This window comes from Meriones unguiculatus, chromosome 1 (genome assembly GCF_030254825.1).
Source record: "Meriones unguiculatus strain TT.TT164.6M chromosome 1, Bangor_MerUng_6.1, whole genome shotgun sequence".
Classification (NCBI taxonomy): Eukaryota; Metazoa; Chordata; class Mammalia; order Rodentia; family Muridae; genus Meriones; species Meriones unguiculatus.
The window spans coordinates 23,696,140-23,717,523 of NC_083349.1; the positions used below are offsets into that span (position 1 = coordinate 23,696,140).

The following is a 21,384-nucleotide window of genomic DNA, read 5'->3' on the forward strand; positions in this document are numbered from 1 at the left end:
TAGCCAGCTGTCCCGTGTAATTATTCTGGCCTATGTCTAAGCCCTGTCCCAGGAGACAGTTGTGACATTTCCTATATGGAGCCTGTGTCACTGGGCTCTCAGAATGGTACCAGCATAGCAATATTGAATGGTTCAATTTCTTCATGTATACAAATCACAAAAAAATGTTTGTCTGGGACCCCACACATCTAGGGGTACCCTGCCCAGGGGCTGCCCATTGTGCCTTTTAGTTCTGCTCAGAAGCTCTGGGCCTAGACCAGAAAAGAGGATAAGGGCCTATTGTTTGTCCCTGGGACCTGAATGGGACTTTGTTTTCCTCCTTCAGCTGTGGCCAAGTGGCTGTGGGTGCTGGTGTTATAGTCTCATCTCAAATAAGAAATCCATTCCCAACATACTTCATGCCGATTACTGAATATTATGGGAGTATAGGGCTTTGAGCCAGCTAGGGGTCTTGTATTTGTAGCTGCTAGCTAGGGGCCATTATGGGACCAAGAAAAGGCACCTTCCCTATCAAGTGCTCGGAGTTTGGGTCTAGGTGAAAGAAGTATCTGCAAGGAGGGGATGGTGGGCCATGGTGGGTGGACCAAGCAGCAGATGTGAGCTGTGTTTCCCCTTCCTTCCCTGTCCTTCTACCCTCTATCCCTAGCCAATCAGTGTCTAAGATGGCTCTCTTAGACACTGGGGATACCTGTTTTGATTGAAGGGCAAAAAAGGGGAAAGATGGTGCAAAGCTGAGTAGGGACTGTGTTGCTGGGTTTGGCAATCAGGAAGCAGCCTGCTCAGCCAGCTCTGTATTTGGAGGCAGCCCATCCTACAGATACAGGTCACTTCCCACCCGGCCCTGAGAGGTACATCTGCTCATTGCTCTTTATAAGTCACACAGCAGGTGTGGCTGTTTGCTAAATTCACTACCCCAGGCCAGTGGGAAGTGCTGTCCTCACCCAGTGGTTCAGAGAGGGCCCTGGGCCCTCGCAGGTCCTCAAGCCCAGTTTAAGGGAATCTTCAGGGCAGAACAATTGTCCTAGCAATAATAACACATTATTTTTCTTTTTACCAGTGATGTAAAATTAGGGAAGGCAAAACTGCTGACACTTTTGCAGGAATCAGGCTGCATGTAGACTGCCATCTCAGGACCTTGACCTTCACTTCACTTAGCATTGGCGTTAATGAAGCAGTGAAGCAGTTTCTTTTAATCAACACTAATGTGCTGGGGGCTTGGGCACAGGCTCTTACCTTTCTGTGTGATAAAATGGGAACTAGGCATTCTGCTTACCAGCTGTGGGGGTGTGTGGGGAAAGTACTTACCCAGCCATATGCATTGCTCGTTGAGCTTGATGGGTTTTCAGAATGCACTGATGTAAAACTGCGGTTACAGATGCGGTCACACAGATTTGAGTGCTGTCTAAACTGTTGGGTTTTCTTGTTTTGTTTTGTTTTGTTTCCCCAAAATTGAATGTTGATGAGTCTGTTGCTTCAGAGGAAAGAACAAACAATATGTATGGCCTTGCTGAGGTTAGAGCTTGCAGGCACCCTTAAAATATCTAACGGCTTTTCTGAAGACATGGGCCTTGTTAGTGATATTATACAGGTGGCATTTTTTAAAAATTAAATTTAATCTGTGTTGTGTTCCTGTCCAGAAGAACAGTGTAGTGCAGGGAGCCAGTATTTTCCGGATGACTAGCACATGAAATTACAAAACCATGATGGGCAAAAAAGACGCATTTACAAATTGAGACAGGCCAGTGAATTTTAAAATCATAGAATAAGAAAAGTTCATGAGGTTTGAGATTCCTTGTCACAGTGAACTGCTTGTCTATTGAGTTTGGATGCAGCGTCAAAGGGAGAGGCCTCAGTCATCTAGAGGTTATTAAAACATTTCTTTCTTTTGCAACTACATGTCTGGGCAAGTCTAGGTTTTCCTCAGCATCAACATTATAGTAGAATAAGTACAGTGCAATAAGGACACATGCGATGGTTGCTGAGGGCTGGTCCCAGGATCTCACACAGGTTAAGTAGGTGCCCAGTCTTCATTAAAATTTTGGTAAATGGCCAGGTTAGGTGTCACATGTCTGTAATCCCAGCACTCAGGGAGGCAGAGGCAGTCTCTGTGAGTTCAAGGCCAGCCTGGTCTACAAAGTGAGTCCAAGACAGCCAAGGTTATACAGAGAAACCCTGTCTCAAAAAAACAAAAACAACACAAAAATTGGCAAATAAAAAAAATTATTTGGGTGAATTTTTTGTGGTGCTGGGGGTATAACCCAGGGCCTCATGAATGCTAGGTGAGGGCTATACCACAAAATATATATTTTTTTAATAAATAAAATTTCTTTTTAAAAAACAGCTTTATTTGATATGTATTCACAAAAAATTTACTCTCTGTGTGTTATATATTGTAGGGTACGCAGGCTAGTGGTTGTTTCCAGTTGTCTTCCTTGGTGGTTCTCCATCTTGTTTTTTGAGACAAGATCTTTGAACTTGAGTATTACCAATGTGGCTAGACAGGCTGCTTAGAACGCCTTAGGGGTTCTCTTGACTCTGCTTCCCCAGGGCTACCGTGTTACAGATGTACACTGCTTCATGCAGTGTTACCATAGGTGCCAAGGGTGAAAGTCAGGTCTTCGTGCTTGCGCAACAGTCACTTTACTGACTTGTTTATTTGTTATTTAAAAAACATTTTTTAAATGAATTACAGATTATTCACTTTGTATCCCAGCTGTAGTCTCCTCCCTCGGCCCCTCCCAATCTCCTCCCCTGCTCTCATCTCCTTCCCTGTCTCTCCCCAAGTCCACGAGGTTCTCCTCTCTTTCCTCATCAGGATTGGCTGCATTGTCTTCCTCTGTGGCCTGGTAAAGCTGCTCCCCCACTCAGAGGGAGATGATTAAAGAGCCAGCCACTGAGTTCATGTCAGAGACAGTCCCTGTTCCCATTACTAGGGAACCCACTTGGACACTAAGCTGCCATGGGGTACATCTGTGCAGGGGTTCTAGGTTATCTCCGCGCATGGTCCCAAGTTGGAGTGTCAGTCTCAGAAATGATCCCTGTGCCCAGCTTTTTGGTTCTGTTGCTCTCCTTGTGGAGCTCCTGTCTCTTCCAGGTCTATCTCTTCCTTCTTTCATAAGATTCCCTGCATTCTGCCCAAAATTTAGCTATGAGTCTCAGCATCTGCTTTGATAACCTGCTGGGTAGAGTCTTTCAGAGGCCCCCTGTGGAATATCAAATGTCAGAGAAACGCTTAAAGAAATGTTCAACTTCCTTAGTCATCAGGGAAATGCAAATCCAAACGACCCTGAGATTTCACCTTACACCAATCAGAATGGCTAAAATCAAAGACTCAAGTGACAATACATGCTGGAGAGGATGTGGAGAAAGGGGAACCCTCCTCCACTGCTTGTGGGAATGTAAACTTGTACAACCACATTGGAAATCAATCTGGTGCTTTCTCAGACAATCAGGAATGGTGCTACCTCAAGATCCAGCTATACCACTCCTAGGCATAGATCTAAAAGATGCTCAAGTATACAACAAGGACATTTGCTCAACCATTTTCATAGCAGCTTTATTTGTAATAGCCAGAATCTGGAAACAACCCAGATGTCCCTTAACTGAGGAATGGATACAGAAATTGTGGTACATTTACACAATGGAATATTACTCAGCAATTAAAAACAAGGAAATCATGAAAATTGCAGGCAAATGGTAGGATCTAGAAAAGATCATCCTGAGTGAGATACCCCAGAGGCAGAAAGACACAGATGGTTTATTTATTATTTTTAAATTTTTTATGTTCATTGATGTTTTGTCTGCATGTGTGTCTGTGTGAGGGTGTTGAAATCCTTGGAACTGGAGTTACAGACAGTTGTGAGCTGCCATGTGGATGCTGGGAACTGAACCCGGGTCCTGTGGAAGTCCTACTGACTTGTTTTTTGAGACTCTCAGGGAATGTGCATTTTAGTCTTAGCTATCTGTTTTTTGAGACAGGATCTCCCTCTGTATATCAACAGACCTGGACCCCACTATGAAGCTTAGACTGGCCTCAGATTTGTGACCCTCTTCCTGCCCCAAACTCCTTAGTTGTGGGATTATAGGCCTGAGCTACCGTTTTCAGCTTTCTCTGCCCCACCCCGTGCTTTTGATAAGAGGCTTCATTATGTAGTTCAGGCTGATCTTGAACTGAAGCGATCCTGCTGTCCCAGTCTCCCAAGAAGCTGGGACTGCAGGCACATACAACTGTGTCTAGCTAGAGTTCTCCTCCCACCTTTGGCTTGAAACTTGAAGTTGCCATCCCCCATCCCTGTCTTCCAGGTGCTGTTATTACAGGCGTGACTGGCAAAATTCACCCCTTAAAGGTGTGTGATCCAGTAGTTTAAAAGTCAGTAGTTTTAAAATATGCTTAGGAGGTTGTGTAACTATCTTCACTATCTAATTCCAGCATATTCTTATCACTCTACAAGGGAACCCTGTGCCCATTGACAGTCACTCCCTGCTCATCTCTCTTCTCAGCTCCTGACCACTATTCTGTACTTTGTGTCCCTGAGCTTTGCTGTTCTGGGCACTTCATTTAAATGAGTTGTATTACTTGTGCTTATTTCTATCTGGCTTTGTTCACATAGGTTGTTCTCAGGGTTCATCCACTTTGTAACAGTATTTCATTTTTATGTCTAAATATTTTATTGTATGGGTGTCCCACATGTTGATCCTTAAGTAAGTTGCTGGGTGTTTGGAGGGATTCCACCTTTTGCTTATTGTGAGCAATGTTGTTATGATTACTGCATACAAGTTTTTAGGTGGACATATATTTTCTGATATCCTATGTATCTAGGAGTAGAATTGCTAGCTCACAAGGTAACTGCTTCATTATTCAAGGAGCTACCAGACTGTTTCCCTAGTGGCTGCACCATTTTATTGCCCCACCAACAATGTAGAAGAGTTTCAGTCTTTCCAGGTCTTCACCACCACTTACTCTCTGTTTTTACCACACTCTGATGATTATGAAGTGGTCTTCTGCTTAGTTTGATTTGTGTCTCCCCTGTGGCTAGGGATGTGGAGCATCCTTGCATGTGTTTATTTGCTATTGGTATACATTAGTCTAAGGAGTATCTATTAAGACTGGTGTGGCAGCCAGGTATGCCTTTAATCCCAGCACCCAGGAGGCAGAGACAGGCAAATATCTGAGTTCGAGGCCAGGCTGGTCTACAGAGTGAGTTCCAGGACAGCCAAGACTCTAAAGCGAAACCCTGTCTCGAAAAACCAAACCACCACCAACAACAAACGGCATGGCTCTGAGTCTGTAGATTAGTTTGGGGTGTGTCTCCATAGTTAACTGTGAACATGAGCATGTCTCTTTGATTCAGACCTTCACTTTCTTTAAATAATATATTGTAATTTTCAGTGTTTAAGTCTTCATTTGATGATTCTGTTCCTCAGTATTGCACTGTATTTTCAGTGCTTGTGTTACTGTTTAGATTTCACTTTGTGTTTTTTAACATGTTCCTCATTTTGACTTCTTTCTCAGCTAGAGTGAGGACAGGACTGGATCTCCATAAGGCCTTGTAGCATGCTTCCTCAAAGCAAGTAGCCTGTAGTTTATTTTTTGTTCTACTGCTTCTATGAAAAAGCCACATCTCATCTAACGATGCTCAGGATGGGGGGTGACTTTCCTTGAGCTTTAGTTAGTGGAAGGTAATGAAGAACAGGATTTTTATTTCACAGCCCACTGCTTCCTCTAGCCATCACCCTGCATAGGACTGTTGCTCTATTCTGATACTCCTGGGGCTTGTGTCTGGGTCTCTCTGCCTCTTATACATAGCAGCCCAAGGCCTGATAGAATAGAGGATTATAACTGGTCTCACAAAGATTGGCTATTGGGCAGTCACTGTACTGAGCATCTATAATGTGCCAGAGTCTCCCAGATGTTGCAGAAAATATCTTACATTGAGGAGTGCTCGTAGCAATTTCACAAGGTTATTTGTTTTGCTTCTATAGATCAGGAAACCAAGGCTCAGCAGGTGATAGAGACTTTCAAGTTGAGCAAGGTAAGCATCTAACTTGTATTAGCCGGAGCTCTTGAGAGCAGTGGTTCTCAGCCTTCCTAATGCTGCAACCCTTTAATACAGTTTCCTTGTGTTGTGGTGACCCCCAACCATAAAATGATTTTTGCTGCTTCTTCATAACTATAATTTTGCTACTTTTATGAATCATAATTAAATCTTTTTGGAGACAGGTTTGCCAAAGGGGTTGTGACCTTCAGGCTAAGAATCAGTCCTCCTCTAGAGAACAGACCTGATACATATAAATATGTATATATGGGATTTATTAGAGTGACTTATAGGCTTGGCTAGCCACAGTGGCTGTTTATCAATGGGAAGTCCAAAAGTTTAGTAGTTGTCCAGTCCTTGAGACTGGATATCTCAGCTGGTCTTCAGTATACACTGGAATCTCGAGGAAGTAGGCTCTAATCCCAGTGAAGGAATTAATTTGCCAGTGAGAGCAATGACAAGCAGGCAAAAAGCAAGGGCTTCCTTCTTCCGTGTCCTTTATATAGGCTGCCACCAGCAAGTATGACCTAGATTAAAGGTGGATCTTCCCACCTTAAAAGATTCAGATTAAAATCGAGTCTTTCAACTTCAAATGATTTATAAATCAAGGGGGTTAAAAGCAGGTGGTAGTGGCACACACCTTTAATCCCAGCTCTTGGGGAGGCAGAGGCAGGCAGATCTCTGAGTTCTAGGACAGCCTGGTCTACAGAATGAGTTCCAGGATAGCCAGAGCCATACAGAGAAACCCTGTCAAGAAAAATCCCTCACAGGTTTACCTAGCCGATTGCCTTTTAGTTAATCCAGATGTAGTCAAGTTGACAACCAAGAGCCAGCCATCCGGACTATAGTTAAGAGTATTCTGAAGCTCAAGCTGTGGTGCTAGGAGAGGGGATGGTGAATCCATATAAGCTATGTGTAGCAGGCAGAATTGAGGACTTTATGGAGAGGGGAGGCTCTGTCAATACTGGTTGGTCTGGATCAATCCAGAAACCTTTCTTCCCTGGCCTGGAACTACCTCTGCTTGACTAGAGGCCAAGTGGGGATAGTGATACAGTAGAGGCCAGTGGCTCCCATTGTCAGTGGTGTTGCCTTGTGGTAGTGGGCTTGGCAAAATGGCCCTGTGGTGATACACTTGGAGGGCTGGAGTGGCCCTGTATTGGTGGGCTTTGGTAGTAGACACTCATTTGCCACATGTAGGGCATGTGGTAAATTTGTTAAGTGTGGTGATCATTGCTTTGTTTCTCCCCAGCACACAATGTCATTTCTGCTATATAACAAAGGGTGTAGGGGGGGGGGGGTCTTTCTTACAATTTCTGAATAAAAGAAATTCTCCCTGTCTTTTACATAGAAGTCACACAAGTTGAGTGCCTCTTGGCTGGATTGGAGTTGATAGGGTAGGTAAAGAAAATTGCCTTTAGAGGAGTCCTTGTGCCCAGACAGAATAATCAGCTTTATGAGATGGAGTGAGGACAGGGCGGCACAGGTACAGAGTCTTCTCGCCAGTGTTCCCACTTCTGAGCTGAGCTCAGAATGTCTCATTCCTCACTCAGAATCACCATCCGGCTCACTGTGCCTGAGCAAGCCGCTTGCTGGCAGTGGAAAATGACCTGCTTCCCTTTTTATGGAGCCAAACAAACCTGTTTTGTTGTTGTTGTTGTCTTTTTCATGAATGAAGAAACAAACAAAAATGCTTAACTACCTAAACCATCTTTCCTCTATATCTACGGCTTCTGCATTCAAGGGATCAAAAATATTGGGAAAAATATGTTAATGTTGTTTATGCCCTAGTATATTGTTAGTCATGTGTTGGTTGCTGGCTGTCTCTGTACTGAGCATGCAAACTTTTTTTTTTTTGCCATTATTTCCTAAATAATACAGTATGACAATTATTTTCACAGCATTTGCCTTGTGTCAGGAATGAGTCATGGAAATGGTTTAAATGTATGGAAGGTGGACAGGGAGTCATATGCATGAAGCACATCATTTTTTGCAAATAGCTTTTGATAGCTGAAAGTCTTAGAATCAGTCCTGCTTTGGTGCCAGGCAATTGCAGTACTGTTGGTGTTTTGGGGTATTTAACAGTTGAGAAAGAAAGATTGGTTATTTATTTGTATGTGTGCATGTGCCTGTATGAGTTTCCAGAAGAGGGCATTGGATGCTCTGGAATTGTGCTGTGAGCCACCTGATGCAGGTGCTGGGAACAGAACCTAGGTTTTCTCAAAGAGCACCACACTAAGTACTCCTAACTGCTGAGCCATCCCTCCAACCCCATATTATTTTGGAGAGTGGGGGGGAATGCTAGAATTTCTGCATCAATTGGAAACAACAGAATGAGTGTCAGGCCCTTGTCTTCCTGCCCAGCCTGGGGTGTGTAGCTTGGTCCATTTGCCACCAAAATTAGAGTATCACCCAGGTTGAGCCTAAGCATTACCAATATCCCCAGAGCACCCTGGTAAAAGGATATCTCCTTCCTGCTTGAGGCCTATTCCTGACCCAGGCAGACTCATCCTAAAGCTAGTGTCTTTTCCTAACTAGATTGAGCAAATCAACTTCTTTAGATTTGGACTGCAGGTTTGACTAATGTTTTATAGTCATGAGGTTCTCAACTTTCTGCTCAGTACAATGGAGGTAAATATTCCATCCTATATTTTGTCCATGATGTGAGAATGTTAATGTAACATATCTAAAGGAATTCTTAAGAGAGTGGCCAAGATCTGTTGTAGAAGTGTCTCCTCAGCTATCTGTAGTCCTTGGCCTTTCTCTCGGGTGGTGCTCAGGCCTCAGGGTCTAGACTGTACAGATTACCCCCAGCAGCAATTGTCATGAGCCACAGAACATTAGGAATAGGGCTTATCAGTGTAGCTTCTAGATGATTCTCTCATCTCATTATTCCTGGGCTCAGCCCTGGTTTGAATGACTAGGGCTCACCTTCCAGAATCAATGTTTACTTGGCGTTGTCAGGATTTTTTTAGTGGAAGCACTCTTCTGTGGTGGACAGGAAGGTAAGTGGAAGCTGATATTATCAGCTCTCACAAAAGATGGAGAAGAGATGGAGGCTTGAAAGTGCTAGGCCAGGTCCTGAGGGCTCAGCTTCCACTGGCTCTTCAGGAGATTTGCATCCAGACTGTGCCTACCTAGGCTCTGGCCCAGCTCAGGGCAACATGTACTTTATTAGCAGCTTCTCTGGATGTTGTTAGAACCGGGTGGAGCCCTTGTTGAGCACTTTCCCTTTAGTTCAGGAGGTCACACAAAAGAGAACAGTGGGTTGTTGACTATGCTACCACAAGTAACCTAGTCAAAGCTCAGCTGGATGCCCTTTGTGTGTGTGTGTGTGTGTGTGATGGCCATGTGCTTCGTGGGAGCGGCCATTCCTGTCCTCCATGAGCAGTCTTAGGGGGGCCAATACCACAAAGGCAATCTTTGTAGCATGTACATTTAAAAGACTGCTTGCCAATTAAATCTAGTACAAGCACATGGACCTCAGATAATGTGACCTGGTGAAGGATCTGTCCCTTGGCCCCGGTGGGAGTAAGGACCATCATGTCATGTGTTCCATGGTGGACAACCTGAAGGGACATTAAGTCTTAGCAAGAAAAAGCTCTTGCTGGTTCTCCTAGTCCAGCTGCCTCATTCATCTCTTTCCTGGTTGGCTTTTCCAGTCCTCCCGCCTTTGAACATTCAAATGCCATTGTTCTTTATTCTTTCCATGTGAACCCATGAAGAGTGGCTTTCTACTACCCTCTCCTGGCTCTTTTCCACCTGGTTTTGTTTTTGGTTTGAAGCCCCTGGGTATGTGTATGTATGTACATGTTTGGCCATTGTTACTCTCCCTAAAACAGATAGCTTTTTAGCAGGAAAAGGAGAGGAGACCTCCTGGGGACATTCTTAGGGATGGGTATCAAGTAGAGGGTGGGATAGATCATTGCTCAAGGGCCTGTGGAAACATCTGTGGTTGGAGATGGCAAACCCTGCTTTACAATGGAGATAGAGCCTGTCTCATACTTTGGACAGAAGGTTATGGGCTGTAGACCCAAAGCCTGGGCCAGCCTGCCTTTATAGAGTAATGGAGGAAAGTAACAAGGATCTCTTATGAACTGGCACAGCTGCCAGAGGTCAGGGGAAGGTCTGTTCTCTCTCTAGCTCCAAGTTAGGGCCACCCTGGACTGTGAAGTGATGTAGGTGAATAATGGAGCCAAAGGCCCAGCCTCCAGTGGGCATGTGGACACTAGAGGGCAAAGGTCAGTTTTCTCTGGCACAAGGTCTCCTGGACAGCAGGGAGGGAAAGTGCAGCCTCTGGCCTGTGAGTAGCACTCATTGCTCACGTAGGGCCAGAGAGCTGTCCCATTTGCTTGGGAGGAAACCTTCCCCTCATTTCAGGAGGAGAGCCGATAAGGCCACATGGCTGTTGGCTCTTTATCTAAGCTGCAAACAGCCCAGATTCCTGCCAAGTCATAGAATAGCAACTCAAGGAGGTGGAGGCTATGTGTGTGTGTTCAGGAGGCAGATGAGGGTGGGGTGGAGGTTAGCAGGCTTCAGTCAATTTACTCTGTTGTGTCCCAAACTCCCACCCTACATCTTACACTTAAGAGGGACTGTATCTTTTCTCTGTGGGCTAAAAGGGACAGGGGATTTACTCCTATGGCTTTGTTCTCTGTTCAGGAAACCTATCATCAGGAGGGGATATGAGGCAAAGACTCCGGTGTGTATTAATCTGGAAAGATCTGTTTGTTTGTTTTCCCTGGATGCTGGGAACTGAACCATTGATATCATTCCTGTTGGTTAAGTGCTTCTGTCACTGAGCTATATCCGCTAGGTAGCATGACCCTGATGAGAATGAAGTCAGTTTCACAAGAGTCCTCTTATCTTTCAGTTTCTCTCCAATTCTAACAGTCCTCAGGTTTTTTAAAGGCTCTGTCAAGATTGAATGAATGAATGCTTCTTCCCCCACTTTTGTGTCTGTTCTTCCCTTAACCCTGTGCACCTTTTGCTGATGCTACTAGGGCCTCTCACCACGTATCACCTACCCGGAAGCGCGCTTTCTGTGGTGGTGGTGGGGGGTCCGTGTTACCCCAGGACAGCCTGCTACCTGCCTCTCATCTTTCTTAGAGGCCTCGCTGGGTGACGTGTCAGCAGTATTCACTTGGCCCATCTCAGCCCTCACACTTGGTTTGTTCCTGCAGGGGTTTCTCCACCTGAAATGTCTGCCCCCATCCCTGGACTTTACTGTTCTGGGGAAAGGTGATTTGAGAGAACAGCTGGTATGTGTTGGGTAAGCTCTGTAGGGCTTGAGTACTGCTTTAATACAGAAAGAATGGTTGTGGGGCTTGAGGGCACATGGCTCCTTTCCAGCTTGCCAAGATCCAACTCTGTCATAGGTTTGCCTGTCACCTTTATGCTGATCACCCCCAATCACTGTGGCACCTCTCCTTACTGAGCTAGTGATCTTTCCCAATCTGGCCCCAGCCTGGAAGTCAAGCTCTGCTTGATGTGGGTAAGTACTAGTTGGTAGCCTGTTTTACATCCCTGCCAAGGGCAGTTTACGTGGATTCTCATATTTAATCTTCCCAAACGAATATCTGAGGCTGAATTATTCTTATTTTTTAGTTTCAGGCAAGTGAGCTTCCCCCAGGCAACCTGGTTTATAAACACTGGGGGTAGGGATTAGGATCTGCTGGACCCTGACCTGGAGCAATAGGAGGTGTTGGGGGGTTGTTTTCTCTGGTGCATTCACTGAGCACGTGTTAGAGCCCTGTGAGCTGGGGTTTTCTGCAGTGGCACTCCTCCTGTGACCTTTTCCTTCAGTTTCTTCAGCTTTATCACAGCTTCTTCTAGCTCTAGCTACTTACTCATATTCAACCTGGGTGTCTTAGCAGTGGAGGAATGTGTTAAAAACAGTGATACATACACACAGTAGAATATTCTTCAGCCATAAAAAGTAATGAAGTCCTGTCATTTATGACAACATAGAATTTCATTGTTATATGAAATAAACTAGGCACAAAAACAATAGTATGGAATATGAAAAATTGACTTCCTGAAAGTTCAGACTTCCAGAGGCTGAGGAAGACAGTGGAGAGAAAGCACTGGAGAGATGTCAGTGGGCACTAGGTGATACACTGAAGTAGGGAAGAGCAGTCTGGAGTGTGGTTCCATCATGGTATGGCTACAGCAGGACAGTTTAGCACTGACTATCTCAGAGATCTAGAAAGGACTTTCAGTGTTTTTCCCGTAAGCAGATGAGAAGTGCTTGAGGAGGTAGAGATGTGTAACTGGGTTTGTGTGTTATACAGTGCTTTAGCTTAGTGGTACAGCACCTGCCTAGGTGAGTGTTGGGCTTCAGACCTAGACTAGCAGCTGAGATGCCTTTTCAACCAAAAGGGACCTGGCCTCCAAGTTCTCCCAGCATCCCCCAGTCCCTACCTGCTACAGAGCATGGCTGGCATACCCTGCCCTCTACCCTGAACTTCCCAGCCAGGGGTGGGGCTTCCCCTCCTCCTTCATTATATAATCCAGACATTTTGGTTTCCTTCCTTCTCGTCTTTTTCTCATGTTTTTTTCTTCTTTCTCCCTCTCTCTCCCACTCTCTGCAGGCACACTTTTCTCTCTCCCCCTGCACAATGACTTCTCTGGTCTTGGCCTTTGAGCTGCTCGCAATAAACCTGCATTTATGTACTTTAACTGTCTCGAATTGGCTCGTTTCACTCCCACAATGATTCCTATCAGTAAGGTTTTGAGTTCAGTACTTAGCAACAACAACAAAAAAATAGCATTGTGTATACATGTATTGCTTATTCTTATGCTTTTAACATATTCACAGTTTTAATGTAAATTTTAAAGTTTTGAAGTCAACATAGAAAAATCGTAAAATTTACCACCATTTTGTAATATTTAAAATATAAAGGGCTCCAAGATGGCAGTGGCTGGGTGGTTGAATGAGAAGTAGAGGCGAAGCCGCCCCTTTGCAGAAAGTACTCTGGGACCGCCCGCCAGCCGGCCTCGACGTTCCCGGAGCCCCGAAGTCGTTATTTTCTTTTAATGAAGAGGTAAATCAAATAAATTGTCAACATGGGACAGAGATCGACGTCTTCCACCAAGGCTGGGAAGTTTCTGAACCCCACAGACCAAGCTCGAAAGGAAGCCCGGAAAAGAGAAGTGAAAAAGAACAAAAAACAGCGCATGATGGTACGAGCCGCGGTTTTGAGGATGAAAGATCCCAAGCAGATTATCCAAGACATGGAGAAATTAGAGGAAATGGAGTGTAGCCCAGTGCAACAGCCACAGTTGAACGAGAAAGTACTGAAAGACAAGCGTAAAAAGCTGCGGGAAACCTTCAAGCGAATTCTGCGACTTTATGAAAAAGAAAATCCAGATGTGTACAAGGAATTGAGAAAGCTGGAAGTAGAATATGAACAGAAGAGAGCTCAGCTGAGCCAGTACTTTGATGCTGTCCAGAATGCTCAGCATGTAGAAGTTGAGAGCATCTCCTTGCCAGACATGCCTCATGCTCCTTCCAACATCTTGATCCAGGACATTCCAATTCTGGTGCCCAGCCACCCTCCATTCTGAAAAAAACCTCAGCCTATGGGCTTCCACCTCAAGCAGTGTCTATACTTCCTCTCCTCGGACATGGTGTTCCATGTTTGCCCCCTGGCAGAAAACCACGCGGCCCTCCACCTGGCCCACCTCCTCCTCAAGTCCTGCATATGTATGGTCGTAAAGTGCGCTTTGCTCCAGATCTTCCCTGTCGGAGCCATGGTGAAGACATGCTGTATGGTCCAGAACTTGCTCAGCGGGGTCATGATGACGGTGGCTATCCTGAGGCCATAGATCAGGATAAGTATGATGACAGCGCTGAGGACAGTGACACTGACAGATGTGATGCGGGGGGGGGGGTGTGAGTTGGGGCACCATGATGACAGTGAGCGAGACAACCCTGAAGAGAAGAAGTCAGGTCTGAGTGTCTGATTTGCTGATATGCCTGGAAAATCGAGGAAGAAGAAGAACATGAAGGATCTGACTCCTCTTCAAGCCATGATGCTTCAAATGGCAGGTCAGGAAATCCCTGAGGAAGGACGAGAAGTGGAGGAATTTTCAGAGGAGGAGGATGATGAGGACTCTGATGATTCTGAATCAGAAAAGCAGTGGCAAAAGCGGCATAAAGAGGACTCCCACTCTGATGGCACATCTGCTGCCCCTTCACAGCAGCAGGCTCCTCCACAGTCTGCCCCTCCTTCTCAGATCCAAGCACCACCTGTGCCAGGACCACCACCTCTCGGACCACCGCCTGTCCCACCCTTACAGCCTCCTGGACCACCTCCAGGGGCTCCTCCATTCCTGAGACCACCTGGAATGCCAGGAACCCGGGGGCCTTTACCACAATTTTTACCTCCAGGACCACCACCAGGCCGACCTCCTCCCTCCCCCAGGTCCGCCTCCTCGAGGACCCCCACCAAGGCTACCTCCTCCTGCACCTCCAAGTATCCCCCCTCCTGGCTCTGGTATGATGTGCCCACCCTTGGTGCCTCCTCTTGGACCTGCCCTACCTGGGCTTTCCCCACCAGCTCCCTTGCCCAACCCAGGGGTGTTGAGTGCCCCAACAAGCCTCATTCAGCAACCAAAGGTGGATGATGCAAGTGTAGCAGCCACTATCGAGAAGAAAGCCTCCGTGACCATCAGTGCCAAGCCCCACATCACCAATCCCAAGGCAGAGGACACGCGGTTTGTGCCCACTGCACTGAGAGTGCGCCGAGAGAAGAAGGGGGCTGCTGCTGTTCCCCAAAGGTCAGAGGAGGACTCGGCTGTGCCTGTTGCCAAAGCAGCCCCCAGACCCTGTCTCAATTAGTAAAGTGCTCATTGTCCTTCTGTTCCTGCCTCGGTACAAACTAAGGACGATGCTTATGAAGCATTTATGAAGGAGATGGACGGGCTGCTGTGACAACTGCTCAGAGAGCACTGGTTGTGGACCAAGAGGCTCTTTTTAAATTAGTGAAGAGTATTGTCCACTGCCAGGTGTTTCCAAGTCCGGTTCCGGACCCTCCTAACGTTTGCCTGGCTGGGACTCCCCTCGCAGGGGTTAGGATGGACCAGGATGTGAAGCACTGCTGCCAGCACCGACCCTGACACCATTTCCCTCTGCATTTTGGAAGTTACGTCAGAGGTCTCAGTTACTTGTTTTGACTCATGTGCTGTGGGCACTGGAGTGGAGATTTCTGGAGGGAACAAAAAGGATTATTTCATCCTAAGTTTTGTGTTTTATGTTTAATATTTTCCTGTAAATATTTTGTAATATTTTACTTTTAGTGAAATGGATTACAGTGTCAATTCCTAATTCAAAGCAGGATATATGGGAAGAAAATGTACAATTCTCAGATTAAAGTTATTTCCCACAAGCTAAACTCTTTGAGTGTTTCATGGAGAAATAAAATGTTCCATACCAAAATATATATATATATAGGACTGGGTGTGGTTGGTGGCCTATGTCTTTGCTCCCAGCATTTGGGAGCCAGGGCAGGCAGATCTCTGTGAGTTTGAGGTGAGCTTCTTCTACATAGTGAGTTATAGGACAACCAGAGCTAAGTAGTGAGACCCTGTCTCAATTAGTAAAGTGCTCATTTTGTGAAAATGAGGACTAGATTTTGAGGTGCAGAATCTACATAAGAGGTTGGGCCTGGGCTGGAGAGCTGATTCAGCTGTTAAGAGCACTGGCTGTTTATAGAGGATCCCAGTTCAATCCCAGCACCCACCTTGCAGCTCACACCTGTCTGTAATTCCAGTTCCACGGGTCTGACAACCTCACACAGACAAAGCATGCAGGCAAAACACCAAAGCACATAAAATAGGTTTTTGGATTTTTGTTTGTTTGTTTGTTTGTTTTTTAAAGTTGGGTCTTTAGCCTGGCTGGAAAGAGAGTTCAGCTGTTAAGAACACTTCCTGCCCTTTTAGAGGATCCTGGGTACAGTGCTGGAAGTGTGACTGACAGACTCTCTCTTCTCTCACTCCCTCCTTCTGTCCCTCCCCTGTTAGCTATAGAGACTGCCTGGCTCACTGGCCTCTTTTTCTCAGTCTTACAGCAGAGGATGGCCCTGGCTCCAGGAGAACATTTGCATTCCAATTCAATTTTATTTTGGTTCAATTAAGTATGTTTGGAACCCATTCTATGAGCAGGCACCAGGCCAGGTTCCTTGGGTGGGAAAACAGGGGCTCTGAAATGGAGTGGAAGTAAGAATTCTGGAGGTGGGTCTCTGAGCCTCATTTTCCTTATCAGAAAAATGTGGGTTGATTTTACCCCTATAGGACTATAGGGAAAATTAAGTGAGTTAAAAGGTGCCTGGCATAGAGTAGGCAGGAAAGGAAAGTTCTTTTGCTGTGCTCCTAGTTGTGTATGCCACATTTACATGACAAATGAGGCAGCTGTGTGTCTGAGGGCAACAGACCCTTCATCCTTCAGCTGGGATGCTTGAGTCCTTGCAGTACCAAATCTTACCTACACACGACACTTTAATAAGTCAGGCATGGCAGAAAGCAACAATAGTTGTTATACCAAAAACTTAGGTGAGTGTGGGCTCCTCACAACATTTTGGTTTTGTTCTTTTGGTGGTGGTGGTTGCTTTAAGACAGGCGCTCCCTATAGAGTCCAAGCTGACCTCCAACCCTCCTGCCTCTGCCTCCATAGCCTGGCAACACATAGTCTTTCATGCTCAAGATTTTAGCAGTCTTATGTTTTTCTTTCTTTATTTTCTTGGTGTTTTTTTTTTTTTTTTAGTTTTATTTATTTATTATGTACACAGTGTTCTGTCTGCATGTACATCTGCACACCAGAAGAGGGCACCAGATCTCATTACAGATGGTTATGAGCCACCACATGGTTGCTAGGAATTGAACTCATGACCTCTGGAAGAGGTGCTAGTGCTCTTAACTTCTGAGCCATCTCTCTAGTCCCTCTTTTTTGGCTTTTCAAGACAGGGTTTCTTTGTGTAGCCTTGGCTGTCCTGGACTTGCTTTGTAGAACAGGACGGCCTACGAACTCAGATCAGTCCACCTGCCTCTGCCTTCCTGAGTGCTGGTATTAAAGGCGTGCTCTACCGACCCTGGCAAGTTTTTCTTATTAAGTCAAGAGTTATCACTTAAAGGAAGCGTGCTCTTGCACTTTGGGACCATTGTTAAGTAAATGAGGGTTGCCTGAACAAAAGTTCTGTGTTACTGGAACAGTCTCTGATAACAGACTCCAAGTGACTAGCAGGTGGGGAACAGGGCTTTGCTGGACAAAGGGATGATTCAAGTCTACCCAGGGCAGAGCAGGACCAAGAGAAGTCTCATATTACTCAGACAACACAGATTAAAGACTTAAGAATTGAGAGCAGTGCTGTGGCACACCTTTAAATGCAGTACTTATGAGACAGAAGTAGGCTTGAGTTCCGGGCCAGTGTGGTCTACACAGAGAGTTCCAGGACAGCCAGGGCTACATAAAGAAACCCAGTCTCACAAACAAAAACACAAAAATGGAAGAATTGGGAGCTGGAGAGGTGGCTCAGCAGTTAAGTGTATATATTGCTTTTGTAGAGGATCTGAGGTCTGTTCCTGTCATCCACCTCTGGCTGCTCACAACTACCTGAATGTAATTCCAGCCTCTGCATGATGGAGATTAGAGGCCAAAGCATCTTCAAGGACCTTCACTAATGTGTGCATGCTCACAAATACCTACTCTAGTACTGTGCTTTCCTATTTATTTATTTATTTATTATTTATACAGTACTCTGCCTGCATGTGTGCCCACATGCCACAGTAGGGCACCAGATCTCACTAGAGATGGGTATGAGCCACCATGTGGTTGCTAGGAATTGAACTCAGGAGCTTTGGAAGAACAGCCAGTGTTCTTAACCTCTGAGCCACCTCTCCACCCTCCCCTCTCTTACAGCCCACCCATAGGAGTTTCTGGGGAAGGTGGCTAGCTGTCTCTTAGGGTTTTATTGCTGAGAAGAGACACCATGACCAAAGGTACCTTTTATAAAGGAAAGGATTTAATTGGGGCTGGCTGACCCCTTCAGAAGTTCAGTTCATTCTTGTCGTGCTGAGCAGCATGGTGGCATGTAGGCAGACATGGTGCTGGAGAAGGAGTTCTGAGAGTCCAGTCTTCACTGTCAGGATAGCTCCAACTTCTTTTCATCAAACTGCATCAGCAACCAGTAGCCGCATCAGGGACCAGCAGCAGCCTTCTTCCTCAGAGGCCTCTGGCATTTAATTTATTCCCTCTCCGGAGTCCTCAGAATTAAACTATCTGTAGCTGGCAAAGATCGAGCCCTCCTCAGAGCCTGCATGAGGCAAATAGTCTGCTGCTGTGGACAAGCTAAAGCAGCCTCATATCCACACCTGGGATTAAAACAAAAGCATGTTTACACAATATAACTGAGGTTTTTAAAGACACCAAAGCTCCCACTAGAAAGGGGTGGTTTCAAGACAGGGTCTCACTATATAACTACTGTCCTGTCCTGGAACTCACTAGGTAAGCCTGCCTGGCCTCTAACTCACAGGGATCCATCTGCCTCTGCCTCCCAAGTGCTGGGATTTTGCCCAGGACCACTATGCTCGTGTTTCTGAGTCCTTCCTCCAGAGCCTCCTGTGTGCTGGGATACATACACAGGTTTGTACGATGACATCTGGCTTACTTTTATCTTTGTTATTTTACTTTCATACATGATCTGTAGTTAGGTGGATAGAAACAGTTCATGTTGGAAGTAATTTTTCTTTGACAAGTTTGAAGATAATGCTTTGTAGTTTTGTAGCATCTCACATTGCTGAAAAATCTAAAACCTTTCTGTGACTGCTCTGGCTAACCAGCACATCTTGGTTTTGGTGTGTTTATGAGGCTTCCAGTCAGCCCCTCTTTGTCTACCCTAGGAGTTCGCTTAACTATTATTAATTTTTCCTCATTGTTTTCACCATTCTCTCTTTCTGACAGGTTGTTTGGCTTTCTGATCTCTTGAATGGACCCGCTCATTTTGTGCCCTCCTTCTGGCTTGTATGCTGTCTCTGTCCTTTTGTTTCAGTTTCTAGATTTCCTTTCATCTTAGCATTCCAAGCCCTCTATTGATGGTTTTGTTTGTTTCCAACATACTTTTAATTTCCTAGTTCCTTTTTCCCTGAATAATTCTTCAAGAACACATGTATGATATCCCACTGTTTCGGGGATATGGTCTTATTTCCCTGAGGATTTTAAAGATGTGATTTTTCTTCTCCCTACATAGTCTACTACCTTTAAATTACTGTTTTTTCCTGCTACTCTCTTTCCATCTCTGTCTTTGAATAAACCAGCCCAATGATGTTGGCTTTCTTGTGTGTTTTAGGAGTGGGGATTCAAAAGATGCCGGAGTCCAGAGTGCATGGGACTCTGTTTTGTCTTACAGTAGGTGGTCAGGATAGGCTGTCTGTGGGGTCTTACATCCAGAAATCTTCCCCTCTCTTAATGGTGTTCTAGGAATGGTGGATAGGAGGAGACAACACAGAGTTGCTTATCCCCAACTTCCAACCCCGTTTTTGCAAGATCCAGTCCCTCCTCTCTGCCTTATGTCCCACCCCAGCTCAGACTCCTGTTTTTCCTCTCCAGACAGTGACTTCTGTTCTCCTTGGGGTTAGTTGTGCCTTAGGGCTCTGTTCTCCTTAGGAGGATGTGGTTGTCTCACTGCTGCTATTCAGCTTTCACTCCACCCATTGATTCAAAACATCTTGTCTTCCCTGACTAACATGGAGTCTGGTGTGGAGGTGGGGATATAATCAGCCGTTGGGGCTTGGTCCATTAACCTGACCTGTGTTCTGGCTTTCCTGGTTATGTTACTTTGTCACCTCTCCTGTTATAGCTGTCCTTGGGTGTGCTATAACTCTGATAAGATCTGCTAGTTACGGTGCCTAAAAACTCAGTACTCAGGAGGGTGAGGGTGGAGAGGGGGATCTACTCTTGGACTACATAGTAAGACTTTGTCTAAAAAAATAAAGTCTATTTCCTGAAGTTATGGTGCGACTTCTGGATGGAGAAACATTGGAGTGTATAACTCAACGCCAACAGCAATCATGCAAGAGGGAAGGGAGGGTGTTCCAAATGGGGACCATCTAGAGGGAAAGGAGACGGTGATTAAAGCATAGAGCAAAGAGGCAGGTGGGCTGTATGTACAGGATCTAGGGAGTGGAGGATGGTGGAGACAAGCTGGAAAGCAGGTTGGTGTCACCAGGAGCTCAGCCTAGAACTATCAGAAGGATGTCTTACTCATTAGTGGCTCCTGAGGTGACAGTTACAAGGATTTTACAATAGTTCAGGTTATCAAAAAGAATAACGGAGGATGGGTTATCAGAAATGGAAGGCAAGAAGATGTTAGGGATTCAACAGGTGAAACTAATAGAATTTCTTAAGTAGATGATGGGTGAGGAGAGGGAAAAGCTGATGCTGACACTAAAATTTGGTCCTTGGGGAGATAGTGTTGAGAAAGACCAGGCAGGGCTTTTTGTGCACATGGGGACATGACAACGGAGATGAAGAAAGGGCCAACTTCAGTTATAGAGTAGATAGATGTTTGGCACATATGTAAAAAAAACAACAACACAAAAACCTATAGTTTTAAACCCCCATACCTCAATGTGCTAAAGTGTTGGTTGGGGGGAGCTATCAAGGGTAGGAATGAGGAAATCAGTCCCTTAGAAGACAGAAGGACACTTACTGAGTAGTTAAAAAGTGCTTATCAAAGCATTTTTATTTTGTGATGCTCTGGGGAATAATTAGTACTGCCATTGGCTTCTTGGGTGCAGTACACACCTACCCATCAACAGAGGGCCTGCTTCTCATCTTCCTTGTCTCTAGAGAGGTGGGGAATTATACAGGCCATTCTGTGAGGGACTGTGATCATCATCCTGTAGGGGTTTTGGCGTCTCAGGACACTCAGTTTGTTTCTGTAGACGCTCAGCCTCCTTCGCATGGGGCTCTATCTCATCTTCATGATGTCTCTTCAGGGCAGCCAGCTGTTCTCTAGTCTTCTCTTGGAAGTACCGATCCTCTTCAGCCTTCTCCCTCTTTCTGAAGGCCGCACCGGCTTCTCAGATGGAGCCAGCACTGGTGTCCACACTGTTGGACGAGTCGGAGCCGAAGCCCTGGGTTTGCAGGACCCTCATGCCCCAAGCGCTGAGCCCAAGCTGCCGTTGTTTTCTCCAGTGCCCTGTTTGCATCCCTGGTGTGGCTGCTTCTCTCCTGGTGCTCGCTGGTCTTGAGTTCTTGATCCTCCTGCTTAACCCCTTCCAAGTGCTAGGATGGTAAGGGTGTACCACTTGCCTGGGAGATTGCTGAGTATGGGAGCCACAGTCATGTGGACAG

The 21,384-nt window shown here is 45.7% G+C and overlaps 1 protein-coding gene and 1 pseudogene across 4 annotated transcripts in view; both read left to right on the plus strand.

Annotated features, from left to right (window-relative positions):
• The window catches only part of Pc (pyruvate carboxylase), a 99,229-nt gene that overhangs the window by 35,365 nt on the left and 42,480 nt on the right, over positions 1-21,384 (plus strand). For 2 of the 4 annotated variants that reach the window (XM_060383944.1, XM_060383962.1), the window contains one exon: positions 5,983-6,032. The exons of the other annotated variants lie outside the window; for them this stretch is intronic. The gene's annotated coding sequence lies outside the window, so the exon portion shown is untranslated. The remainder of the gene's footprint in view (positions 1-5,982; positions 6,033-21,384) is intronic. 4 annotated transcript variants of the gene reach the window in all.
• Positions 6,039-17,735, plus strand: LOC132654258 (WW domain-binding protein 11-like; annotated as a pseudogene).